This window comes from Ahaetulla prasina, chromosome 6 (assembly GCF_028640845.1).
Source record: "Ahaetulla prasina isolate Xishuangbanna chromosome 6, ASM2864084v1, whole genome shotgun sequence".
Lineage (NCBI taxonomy): Eukaryota > Metazoa > Chordata > Lepidosauria > Squamata > Colubridae > Ahaetulla > Ahaetulla prasina.
This window is the reverse complement of record NC_080544.1, coordinates 106580929-106594515: the sequence shown is the minus strand read 5'-3', so window position 1 is coordinate 106594515 and position 13587 is coordinate 106580929. Positions and strand designations below refer to the sequence as shown.

The window sequence follows — 13587 nt, the reverse complement described above, 5'->3', positions numbered from 1 at the left end:
GCTACGCCTACCCTGGCCCCCCCAAGGTCAAACACAACCCTGATGCGTCCCTCAATGAAATTGAGTTTGACACCCCTGCCCAAGAAAGTCAAAACGATGCAGGCTGCGATCCCACAATGCACACAACCTGGATACTGAATCTGGGGCTCGGCGGGGTCACCCACACCCAGCCTGTTTTGATCAGCTGACGTTTCGATATGCAGCGCAAATCCAACAGAGGGTTAATTCTGAAAGCAGGTTAAATGCCTTGTGTGAACACAAGAGTAGCGTTTCTACGACGCCCTCCCAGCCCCAAATGAGCAAAGAGAATCCCAGGTTTGAGGTGGGCAGCGATACAAATTGAGGGATCCTTGGTGCTCTCTGAGCTTGCTTGTTTGCTTTGGGTTTCATAACCCAAACTAGGGAAAATCTTCAGGGTTACTAAGGAGTGGGTGTCAACCCTGAAGCTGACCTGACCGAGGCCATCTTGACGGCTTCAGTGCTGCCAGACTGGAGCTGAGGCATAGGGAGGGGGAGATTTGAGACAGCTGGGATTTTGTAGCCAAAACAAAATACTTTCTCTTGAGAATCAAGGACATTCTCACACCTGGTCAGAGGGAGGCGGACTGATATCATCAGGCAACCAGACAGCGCCGTGATTGGACCACGTGACTGATTGTGTTGAGAAAGTGACAAACTAACTGTATTGTTATTAGAATTATATACGCTTGCTAAATGTAATAAATATGTTTAATAATATTCTATTTGTATTAAAAGGTATGACACTTAGAATAGGGTGGTTGGTCTAAAAATGACACATTGAAATATTGAATAACTAAATCAGGAAAAATTATAATTTAATAAAAATATGTACATGATTAATAGGATTATATAAGCTTGTTAAAAAATGAAACAAATATGATTCATAATACCGTGTTTCCCTAGAATTCCTCAACAGCATATTAAATAAGTAAATAAAGACCATAAACTCCTTGCCCAGATATTATTATTGTTTTTATCTCACCTTTTTTATATATATAAAACTCAAGGCAGAGAACATAACTCGTACTTTTGCCCCTTATTTTTCACACAACCCTGGAGGTGGACCCAGAGAGACGGGCCCAAAGTCATCCATCTTGCTTTCATGCCTAAGGGAGGACTAGAATTCCCAGTCTCCTGGTTTCTAGGCCAGCACCTTCACCACTACACCAAACTACACTACAGATCTGGTTAGCTTTAGCCGCTGGCCATCCTTGGACAGACTGCCTCAAAGGTGGGTCTGAGGATTAATTTGGGTTCCTGCTGTATCCTCTTCAGCGGTGGGTTTCACATTTTGGTACCACCGGTTCGCCGCGGGCACGCTCGCTTCGTGCGTCTGGCCTTCAGCAAGTGTGCTTTGCTCGCGCATGCCTTCCGCACATGCGCCCAGCCTCAAAAACGTGCCTAAATAGGACAGCATAGAGCTGGGGTGGGTGAGCAAGCCCACCCGCGATTTTCACTATCGATTCGCCCGAACCGGTGCAAACCGGCTGGAATACCACCTCTGATCCTTTTCCTCCTTTCTCCTGAGGTCCTGTCATGGTATGTGGGGAAGACCTTGGGATTCAGAGCAAGGAAACCCTGCCAAGGGAATGGCCGGATAAGAGACAGCATCTCTGGATAGTGGGAGAGTCAAAAGGGACCTTCCCTAGTTTCTGAAGCTGTAAAGGAGATGGTGATAAAACCGTACTTTCAGTCTGGCAAGATTCTGTTAACGTGGCTTCACAATAAAGACCAATAAACAAGAATGAGCTTATCTGGTCTTGCTTCCTCTCTCAATCTACCAGGAAATGCTAGCAGATCCTTAACTATCCCTTATCTTAAACCAAGAGAGGAAGCGAAAGGGTCACACGGAAAGTTTGGGGCTGTCAGTACCAGGGACCATTTTCTCACCCATTCTTGTGGCAGCAAGCAAACATCTGACACTTAATTCATCATTATTGATCGATGGGCATTCAGGTATTCGCCAGCCAACTTTAAGCAATGGTGGGGAGAAAGCTTTTTTTTGGGGGGATAGATGAATTCAGTCCCTCCCCACCTCCCACCCAGAGCCTGGAATTTAGGAAGAATTTTATGCATTTATTTATTGCAGTTTACGCAGAGCAAGAAAGGAGATTGGGTCTACAATGCCCCTGAGGTTAACAAAAGATGACAAAGGTACCATTCTGCTTGTATCTAATGCCTCATGCAGTACAGATAATCCCCAACTTACAACCGTCCGTTCAGTGCCTGTTCGAAGTTACAACGGCACTGGAAAAAGTGACTTACGACCGATTTTCACACTTACGACCGTTGCAGCACCCCCCACAGCCTCGTGATCAAAATCCAGACGCTTGGCGTGCCTCTATAAACGGTTGCAGTGTCCCGGGGTCACGTGATCTCCTTTTGCGACCTCCCCACAAGCAAAGTCAACGGGTAAAGACGGAACCACTTAACAACCCCGTTACTAACTTCACGGCTGCCGCGAGTCGCTTAGCAACCGTGGCAAGGAAGGTCGTAAAATGGAGCAAAACTCCCTTAACAACAGTCTCGCTTAGCAACAGAGGTTTTAGGTTCAATTGCGGTCCTAAGTCAAGGGCCATCGGTACCACTCTGGCTGCACTCACCCTATAAAGGTAAAGGTAAAGGTTCCCCTCGCACGTACGTGCTAGCCGTTGCCGACTCTAGGGGGCGGTGCTCATCTCCGTTTCAAAGCCAAAGAGCCAGCGCTGTCCGAAGACGTCTCCGTGGTCATGTGGCCGGCATGACTCAACGCCAAAGGCGCACGGAACGCTGTTACCTTCCCACCAAAGGTGGCCCCTATTTTTTTTCTACTTGCATTTTTACGTGCTTTCGAAACTGCTAGGTTGGCAGAAGCTGGGACAAGTCACGGGAGCTCACCCTGTTACACGGCAGCACCAGGGATTCGAACCGCCGAACTACCAACCTTTCGACCGACAAGCTCAACGTCCTAGCCCCTGAGCCACTGCGTCCCTGCACTCACCCTATACTGTAACTGAGTTAGTGAATTAAGTCTGTTTGGGGATTTTTCGTAAAAACTCTGAAGGCATCAACTCGCCAAACAGGATGGGTTAAGCATGCACAGATTTAAAAAGCCATCGTGCTAAACAAATCCTAGCTGATTCAGACTCAGATTAATAGAGTTGGAAGGGATCTTGTAGATTTATTTATTTATTTATTATTCATATTTGTATACCGCCCTATCTCCCGAAGGACTCAGGGCTGTTCACAGGCACATAAAACATTTATATACAAATTAAAATAACCATTAAAAAACTTATTCTAATGCCAAATTATTAAAAATATAAATATAAATATGAAAACCAATTTAAAACCCCTATAAATTTAAAATCTAAGCCAGTCCTGCACAGATGAATAAATGTGTCTTGAGCTCGCGACGGAAGGTTCGGAGGTCCGGAAGTTGACGGAGTCCTGGGGGGAGTTCGTTCCAGAGGGTGGGGGCCCCCACAGAAGGCCCTTCCCCTGGGCGTCGCCAGACGACACTGCCTAGCTGACGGCACCCTGAGGAGTCCCTCTCTGTGAGAGCGCACGGGTTGGTGAGAGGTATTCGGTAGCAGTAGGCGGTCCCGTAGATAACCCGGCCCTATGCCATGGAGCGCTTTGAAGGTGGTTACCAAAACCTTGAAGCGCACCCGGAAGGCCACAGGTAGCCAGTGCAGTCTGCGCAGGATTGGTGTCATACGGGAGCCACGAGGGGCTCCCTCTATAACCCGCGCAGCCGCATTCTGAACTAACTGCAGCCTCCGGATGCCCTTCAAGGGGAGCCCCATGTAGAGAGCATTGCAGTAATCCAGGCGAGACGTCACGAGGGCGTGAGTGACCGTGCATAGGGCATCCCGGTCTAGAAAGGGGCGCAACTGGTGCACCAGGCAAACCTGGTAAAAAGCTCTCCTGGAGACGGCCGTCAAATGATCTTCAAAAGACAGCCGTTCATCCAGGAGGACGCCCAAGTTGCGCACCCCTTCCATCGGGGCCAATGACTCGCCCCCAACAGTCAGCCGAGGACTCAGCTGACTGTACCGGGATGCCGGCATCCACAGCCACTCTGTCTTGGAGGGATTGAGCTTGAGCCTGTTTCTCCCCATCCAGACCCATACGGCCTCCAAGCACCGGGACAACACTTCGATAGCTTCGTTGCTATCAGTGATGGTTGGCACCGTGATCAGTGATGGTTGGCACCGTGAGCATGCCACGGTGCATGGGTGTGCATGTGTTCGTGCCGGAGCGCCGGAAAACCGAAGACCAGCTGGCCAGCGCGTGCATGTGTTTCTGGCACTCCGATGCATGCACATGGACACATATGCGCACATGTTCCAGTTGGCTGTGTTCTGGGCTGTTTTCAGGTCATTTTGGGGCCGTTTTTGGCTGTAAAAAAGTCGTAAAACAGCCCAAAAAATGCCCTGAAAAATGGCCCCAAAAATGGCCAATAAACAGGCCATTTCCCAGGTTGGTTTTTTGGGCCGTTTTTGGGCTATTTTCTGGCCAAAAACAGCCCAAAAATGCTCAAAGAATGGCCTGAAAATGGCCCAAAAATGGCCCAAAAAACAGCGCTTTGGCACCCACAAAGACCAGCTGGCAAAATCAGATGAACAGCTGGTGACGGCATGCGTGCCAACAGAGCGGACTCTGCATGCCACCTCTGAGTCGGACAGCGATGAGGCAGAGGTGGGGCCAGGGCCATCGGGAAATGAGGTGCGGACTCCAGAGCCTCCGGAGACTGATAGTAGTGAGGCAGAGGAACAGGAGGAGCCTGTTCCTAATTCACGCACTAACTCAGGAGTAAGGCCAAGAGATGATTGGCCCCTCCCATAAGGCTTAAAAGACCAGCAACGGCGTTTGAGCTCTTTGCTGGAAAACAACATTGATAGCCTTTTGCTGCATTTATTTCTCATCGGCGTCTTCTGCTTTTGAACTTTTACCAAGAAAAGCCTTTGGCAGTTTGCCTAATTAGACCAAGGTTGGTGCTAAGGCTGAAGAATTGTGTTAGGAAGAATTTGCTTTGATTTAGTTTGGACTACGCTGAGAATGAGTTAATTCTCAACTGTTCTAATAAAGTTTGTTTTTAAACTGACTGAGTTTACTACTACCTACTTGGGCCTGGGTCACAACAATCCTTGAGAAGAATGTAACACATAAAGTTGTTTAATATGGGAGACCAACCACATTCCCTAAATTTGGAAGTGCTTTAGATGCACGGTGCCTCAATGGTCGCAAAAAAGGTGTGGTGTGTTCCAGAAAGATATTTTTGTGATAGACTGTCGGGCTGAGGAATTCTGGGAGTTGAAGTCCACCCATCAAAAAGTTGCCAAAGTTGAGGATTGGCTCTTTATCAATAAAAAGACATGATTTTGTGCTGCCATTCATTGTTTTAAAAGTGAGTTTAGTACATTTGCACAAAATGTTACTAGCCTTGTACTGTAGAAAAGTAGATATATTGTATTGGGTTTTCTCTCTCTTTCTTTTACAACGTTCTTCTTCTACATGGTAGCTTGTTCTTTATAGCAGGGTTCTCCAACCTTGGCCACTTTAAGCCTGGCGGACTTCAACGCCCAGAATTCCTCAGTCAGTTATATCTGTTTCTTTTAATCTCTTAAAGTGGAGAGATTGCAGAGGAAGGGATTACAAAAGAGCAAGTTTTGCTGGCTGGGGAATTCTGGGAGTTGAAGTCCGCCAGGCTTAAAGTTGCCAAGGTTGGAGATCCCTGCTTTATATTATCTAAGCAGGCTTCCTTGAATTCTATCCATAAGTTTAGATATATATATATATATATATTTTAAAGGAGTCGTTTGTGGCTCAGCATTAGAATAGAATAGAATCACAGAGTTGGAAGGGACCTTGGAGGTCTTCTAGTCCAACCCTGTGCTCAGGCAGGAAACCCTATACCCGTGATGGCGAACCTATGGCACGCGTGCCAGAGATGGCACAGAATTTAATGCTCCATTGCTGGCATATTCTTCACGAAGGCAAAAGGACTGGAAACTTGATAAAGGCAGATGCCTGCCCGTCCCTCCCCCCCCAAAATGGAATAGGCGAAAGAAGAAATGCACATTTTGCTCAGCTCCCATCGCTGGAGCACAGGGCTTGTCCAGGCTAAGCAAACACATTTTCTTTCCCTCAGGGATGTAGAAACCCAACAATGCAAGACAGATTAAGCGGTTGTTGGGCGGATCTGTAGCCATTGTTCTTCCATACAATGCTGCTCTCAGCCAGAAATGGGCAAAAGCCACCAGCAAACAGCTGGGTCAGATCAGGCCAGCCTGAACACCCACAAAATGTCGAAAAGAGGTTATCCTGGACAAGGGTGCCAAAACTACCTCCTGTATCATGGCCCCAGGCTTAGTTAGGGGGCTGGATTGGATATCCTCCAGGATTCCTTCTGACTCACTTAACTAGGATATGTCAGAGCAAGCATTGAAATAGCCCAGCATAGATAGTCGATATTAGATTAAATTAGATTAGATTTATTGGATTTTTATACCGCCCTTCTCCCAAAGGACTCAGGACGGTTCACAGCCAAAATAAAACAACAATTATATACACAGTAAAACAATAGTTAAAAAACTTACTAGATATAAGGCCAAAATTAAAACCATTTAAAACCGTAAAAACCCCATAAAATTTATATCAAATATTAAATACTATTAAAATTTCTATGCCAGTCCTGCGCAAATAAACAGGTAAGTCTTCAACTCGCGGCGGAAGGTCCAAAGGTCAGGCAGTTGACGAAGTCCTGGGGGAAGTTCATTCCAGAGGGTGGGAGCCCCCACAGAGAAGGCCCTTCCCCTGGGGGCCGCCAGCTGACATTGCTTGGCGGATGGCACCCTGAGGAGGCCCTCTCTGTGCGAGCGCACGGGTCGGTGGAAGGCATTCGGTAGCAGTAGGCGGTCCCGTAAGTACCCCGGCCCTAAGCCCTTCAGCAGGTTTTGACCGGTTCGGGAGAACCAGTAGCAGAAATTTTGAGTAGTTTGGAGAATTGGTAAATGCCACTTCTGGGCTGGCCCCAGGAGTGGGGCGGGAATGGAGATTTTGCAAAATCCTTCTCCCAGGAGTAGGGAGGGAATGGAGATTTTGCAAAATCCTTTCCCCTGGAGTGGGGAGGGAATGGAGGTTTTGCAATATCCTTCCCCCAGGAGCGGGGAGGGAATGGAGATTTTGCAAAATCCTTTCCCCTGGAGTGGGGAGGGAATGGAGATTTTGCAATATTCTTCCCGCAGGAGTGGGATGGGAATGGAGATTTTGCAATCTCCTTCCCCCAGGAGTGGGGAGGGAATAGAGATTGATTTTGTAATATCCTTCCCGCAGGAGTGGGGAAGGAATGGAGATTTTGATTGATTGATTAAAACATTTGGATATATATGAGATTGATAAAAGGAAAGGAAAGGAAAGGAAAGGAAAGGAAAGGAAAGGAAAGGAAAGGAAAGGAAAGGAAAGGAAAGGAAAGGAAAGGAAAGGAGGAAAGGAAAGGAAAAGGAAAGGAAAGGAATAGGAACAGGAGAAGGAAGAAAAGAAAGGAAGAAAGGAAAGGAAAGGAAGTAAATGGATGAAGAAAGGAAGGAGAAGGAGAAAGGGAAGAAAGTAAATAGGGAAAGGAAAGGAAAGGAAAGGAATAGGAACAGGAAAAGAAAGGAAGGAAAAGAAAGGAAGAAAGGAAAGGAAAAGGAAAAGGGAAAGGAAAGGAAAGGAGTAGGAACAGGAAAAGAAAGGAAGGAAAAGAAAGGAAGGAAAAGAAAGGAAGAAAGGAAAGGAAAGAAAGGAAAGGAAAAGGAAAGGAAAGGAAAGGAAAGAAAAGAAAAGAAAAGGAATAGGAACAGGAACAGGAAAAGAAAGGAAGGAAGAGAAGAAAGGAAGAAAGGAAAGGAAGGAAAGGAAAGGAAGGAAAGGAAAGGAGAAAGGCAAGGCAAGGCTCCAGCTTCCTACAGGCCAGTAATTCCCAACTCGAGTGACTTTCAAAGAGGAACCTGCATTTTAAGCTCTTGAGATGTCCTTGCAGCCAAAACTTGCCGTTTGTGGTCCCTGTTTTAGATAACTCAACGCCTTTGGGCAAAGTCCTAGCAAGCCCTGTTTGTCTCCTCCAACTTTCGCCACAAAGCCGTGTCCTCATCAGGCCACCACTTTTATCCTACGCACACCCATGACCTTCTGGAGGCATCCCATGGAGACTTTGTATTTCTGCAAACTTTTGAATTCCCTCCAGACACCGTTCTTTTTATCCTGGGAAAATACCACTTTCATTACCCTGGAAATACCCTTAAACTCTCTAGGTGGAGTCTTTCTTTCTTCCTCCCTCTCCCCCCTCCCTCTCTCCCTGTCCGCCCTTCTTCCTTTTTTCCTTTCTTCCTTTCTTCCTTCCTTTTTTCTCTTTCCTTCCTTCCTTCCTCCCTCTCTGTCTCACTTCCTTCCCTCCTTCCCTCGCTTCCCACCTTCTTTCTTTCTTTCTTTCTCTTTCTTTTCTTTCTCTTTCCTTCCTTCCTACCTTCCTTCTCTGTCTCTGTCTCACTTCTTTCCCCCTCCTTCCTTTCCTTCCCTCTCTCCCTTTCCTTTCCTTTCCTTTCCTTCCTTCTTCCCTCCCTTCCTCCCCCTCCCTATCTCTCTCACTTTCTTCCCTCCTTCCCTCCCTCTCTCTCTTCCTTCCCTCCTTCCCTGCCTTCCTTTCCTTTTCTTTCTTTCCTTCCTTCCTCCCTCCTTTCGTTCTCTGTCTCTCTTCCTTCCCCCCTCCTTCCCTCCTTTCCTCTCTCCCTTTCCTTTCCTTTCCTTTCCTTTCCTTCCCTTCCCTTCCCTTCCCTTTCTTTCCTTTCCCTCCCTTCCCTTCCCTAACCTTCCTTTCCTTTCCTTTCCTTTCCTTTTCCTGTCTTCCCTCCCTTCACTTCCTTTCCTTTCCTTTCCTTTCCCTCCCTTCCCTTCCCTTCCCTTCCCTAACCTTCCTTTCCTTTCCTTTCCTTTCCGTTCCTTTCCTTTCCTTTCCTTCCCCTCCCTTCCCTTCCTTCCCTTTCCTGCCTCTTGCCTGGCTTGCTAATCTAAAGATGGCTATGTTTCCCTTTATTCGTGCTGACTGCTTTGCCAGGCATGGTGTCCTTCACCCATGGCAGAAGACAAATCAGACCCTGAAACAGAGGTTGTGTTTTCAGAAATTCTGTGTGCCAGGATGTTGCACGCATCAGTGATTTATCTACACGGTCTACAATCTTTTTATTTTCAATCTACTTCTAATCACTGGGAAACGCAAGCTAATTTTGGGTCTTTTTTCCTCTTTCTCCATTCCGTATTCTTTTACTGGTTCTTTTTTCCTACTAGGATACAAGTCCACTCATTCTTCGGTCTATAAGAACACCCTTTTAGGAATTTTTAGTTAAATTTGCTTCATCTTTTTATTTCTTTTTATAGAAATATATTTATTTATTTATTTATTTGATCATATTTATATACCGCCCTATCTCCCGAAGGACTCAGGGCGGTTTACAGGCACTTAAAAACACATAAATACAATATAAAAGCAATTAAAAAACTTATTCTAAAAGCCCGATAATTAAAAAATATAGACATAAAACCCAATTTAAAACCCATAAATTTAAAATCTAACTCAGTCCTGCGCAATTAAATAAGTATGTTTTAAGCCCGCGGCGGAAGGTCCGAAGGTCCGAAAGCTGACGAAGTCCGGGGGGTAGTTCGTTCCAGAGGGTGGGAGCCCCCACAGAGAAGGCCCTTCCCCTGGGCGTCGCCAGACGACATTGCCTCGCTGACGGCACCCTGAGGAGTCCCTCTCTATGAGAGCGCACGGGTCGGTGAGAGGTATTCGGTAGCAGTAGGCGGTCCCGTAAATAACCCGGCCCTATGCCATGGAGCGATTTAAAGGTGGTCACCAAAACCTTGAAGCGCACCCGGAAGGCCACAGGTAGCCAGTGCAGTCTGCGCAGGATAGGTGTTATGCGGGAGCCACGGGGGGCTCCATCTATCACCCGCGCAGCCGCATTCTATAAACATACATACATACTGTACGTACATTACATAACAAGATAATGGAGATTTTAATATCAAGTAATGAGTTAAAGATGGAAGTCCAGATTCGCTTAACAACCGTCTTGCTAACTTATCAGCTGCAGTGATTCACTTAAGAACTGTGGCAAGAAAGGTTGTGAAATGGGGAAAAAGAATAGAATTTAGAATAGAATAGAATTTTTATTGGCCAAGTGTGATTGGACACACAAGGAATTTGTCTTGGTGCATATGCTCTCAGTGTACATAAAAGAAAAGATATGTTCATCAAGGTACAACATTTACAACACAATTGATGGTCAATATATCAATATAAATCATAAGGATTGCCAGCAACAAGTTATAGTCATACAGTCATAAATGGAAAGAGATGGGTGATGGGAACTATGAGAAGATTAATAGTAGTGCAGATTCAGTAAACAGTCTGACAGTGTTGAGGGAATTATTTGTTTAGCAGAGTGATGGCCTTCGGGAAAAAACTGTTCTTGTGTCTAGTTGTTCTGGTGTGCAGTGCTCTATAGCGTCGTTTTGAGGGTAGGAGTTGAAACAGTTTATGTCCAGGATGTGAGGGATCTGTAAATATTTTCACGGCCCTCTTCTTGATTCGTGCAGTATACAGGTCCTCAATGGAAGGCAAGTTGGTAGCAATTATTTTTTCTGCAGGTCTAATTATCCTCTGAAAGTCTGTGTCTTTCTTGTTGGGTTGCAGAACCGAACCAGACAGTTATAGAGGTGCAAATGACAGACTCAATAATTCCTCTATAGAACTGAATCAGCAGCTCCTTGGGCAGTTTGAGCTTACTGAAAAACTCAGTGAACAAATGTTTCACTTAGCAACACACACGTTGCGCTCTATTGTGGTTGTACGTTGAGGACTACCAGTAGCTAAGAAGAACATCCATGATCGGGGGTGGGGGAGGGGGGACACACAGTTTACCTCTGAATCCCAAATGCCCGGAATACAGAACGACAAGAGTTGGAAGGGACCTTGGAGGTCTTCTAGTCCAACCCCCTGCTTGTGTAAGACACCCTATGATCGTGATGGTAAACCTATGGCACACGTACCATAGGTGGCACACGAAGCCATATTGGTGCGCACGTGAGCTCAGCTCCACCGCGCATGTACACGCCGGCCAACTGATTTTTGGGCCTTTGGGGCACACCAGAAGTAGGGAAACAGACTATTTCTGGATTCCGGAGGGCCTGGGGTGGTGGGGGTGGGGAAGGCCCATTTTTCGCTCTCCCCAGGCTCCTAGAAAGGCTTTGGAACCTGGAGAGGGTGAAAAACGAGCCTACCAGACCCACCGGGCAGAAAGCGGGAGAAGCGTGGGGTGGGTCGTGCACGCATGCGCGGGGGGGGGGGGGCTTAGAATTATGGGTGTGGGCACGCACGCGCACGACACCCCCTCATGCTCCCCACGCTTTTGGCACGTAATGGCAAAAAGGTTAGCCATCACTGCCCTATGACATTCCAGATGAATGGCTGTCCAGTTTCTTCTTAACACACACACCCCGTGTGGAAATAACAACAACAACAACAACAACAACAACAATAATAATAACAGAGTTGGAAGGGACCTTGCAGGTCTTCTAGTCCAACCCCCTGCCCAGACAGGAAACCTTACACCATTTCAGGCAAATGGTTATCCAACATTTTCTTAAAAATTTCCAGTGTTGGTGCATTCACAACTTCTGCAGGCAAGTCGTTCCACTTATTAATTGTTCTAACTGTCAGGAAATTTCTCCTTAGTTCTAAGTTGCTTCTCTCCTTGATGAGTTTCCACCCGTTGCTTCTTGTTCTACCCTCAGGTGCTTTGGAGAATAGTTTGACTCCTTCTTCTTTGTGGCAACCCCTGAGATATTGGAACACCCGCCCCATCCATGCCTGCGCTCTCCGTGGTGGGATTCAGGAACCCAGATCTCTGCTGATTCCGCTGTTTTATATTTCCTTTCTCGCCCCCACGCCGATCTGTCCCCTCCTCAGGGTGCAGCTTTGATTTCGACAGCCCCGCTGGCCTTTGCAACGAAGCCCTTTGCTTGTTTTCCAGCAACAACGGCTTGAAACAACACAGCCAAGGCAGAATTTGGGAATTGCTGACCTCAGTGGAGAAAGCAGCTTGGTTGGGGGGGCAAAGGGTGGAGGAGACTGGCCTTTTGTCTAAGTGTGGAATATGTCTAACGCTGAATCTCCTCCTTTGAAGCTGAAGGAAAAGCAGAATGCAGACTTAAATTTCAGGTGTGTGTTTGTGTGTGGGTGTGGGTGTGAGTGCGTTGGGAATAAGATTTAGGCCAGGGTTGGCCAAACATGGCAGCTTGAAGTCCTATGGACTTCAACTCCCAGAATTCCCTGTCCAGCCATGTTGGCTGGGGAATCCTGGGAGTTGAAGTCCGCAAGTCTTCAAATTGCCACGCTTGGACACCTCTTATTTAGGATTGGAATATTCCGTAATGGAAACTTTGACACCTTTGTGGGAAACGCACAACACTGGGCCAGTTTACCCACAAGGCCATTTTAAAATTTGGGGGTAGAATGGGATCCGGATTGGGAGTGTGAGTGTGGGTGGGTTGGGAATAGGTTTTAAGCCAGGGTTGTCCAGGCTTGGCAACGTGAAGTCCTATGGACTTCAATTCCCAGAATCCCCAGGTCCAGCCATGTTGCCTGGGGAATTCTGGGAGTTGAAGTCGTCAAGTCTTCAAGCTGCCATGCTTGGACACCTCTTATTTAGGATTGGAATATTCCATAATGGAAACTTTGACACCTTTGTGGAAAACGCACAACACTGGGACAGTTATCCATAAGGCCACTTAAAAGGTTGGTGGTAGAATGGGGTCCGGGGTTGGGAAAGTTACGGATGCTGAGCCCATAAACCGTAGGGCACTGCCTGTAACCATTGTAAATACAGGCAAACTGCCAAGCGCCCTAATTTTGATCATGTGACCGTGGGGATGCTGCAACGGTCATAAGTATGAGGTGACCAGTTCTGAGTCACTTTTGTGCCGTTATAACTTCAAACGGTCGGTAAATCAATGGTTGCAAGTCAAGAGGTTGTAAGTCAAGGACTGTACATTTAATGTATCTGGATTCTGCTCTCTGCAATCAAGAGAACCTTGTGCCAAGCTCAAGAGAAGGGCGGTGAGCTGATAACACTGTTTGGGTCTGCCTACGGCAGGGTGTCTCCAAATTTGGCAAACTTTAACCTTTGTGGACTTCAACTCCCAGAATTCCCCATCCAGCCATGCTGGCTGGGGAATTCTGGGAGTTGAAGTCCACAAGCCTTAAAATTGCCAAGTTTGGAGACTTCTCATCTATTGCACGGAGCCAATATGTGATTGGCCCAGTTTATGCGTGAACCCAGTATGGCAGTTTATACATAGCTTAATATGTTGTACAGCCCAGCTTATACAGCCCCTCCCTTCACATATTGGCTCTGTGCAATAGATTATTGGAGGAATATATATATATATATATAGAGAGAGAGAGAGAGAGAGAGAGGAATTATTGAATCTGTCATTTGCACCTCTATAACTGTCTGGTTCGGTTCTGCAACCCAACAAGAA

General features: G+C 46.7%; 1 protein-coding gene across 2 annotated transcripts in view; it reads right to left on the bottom strand.

Annotated features, from left to right (window-relative positions):
• The window catches only part of CLCN2 (chloride voltage-gated channel 2), a 171996-nt gene that overhangs the window by 120082 nt on the left and 38327 nt on the right, over positions 1–13587 (bottom strand). The window lies entirely within an intron of this gene.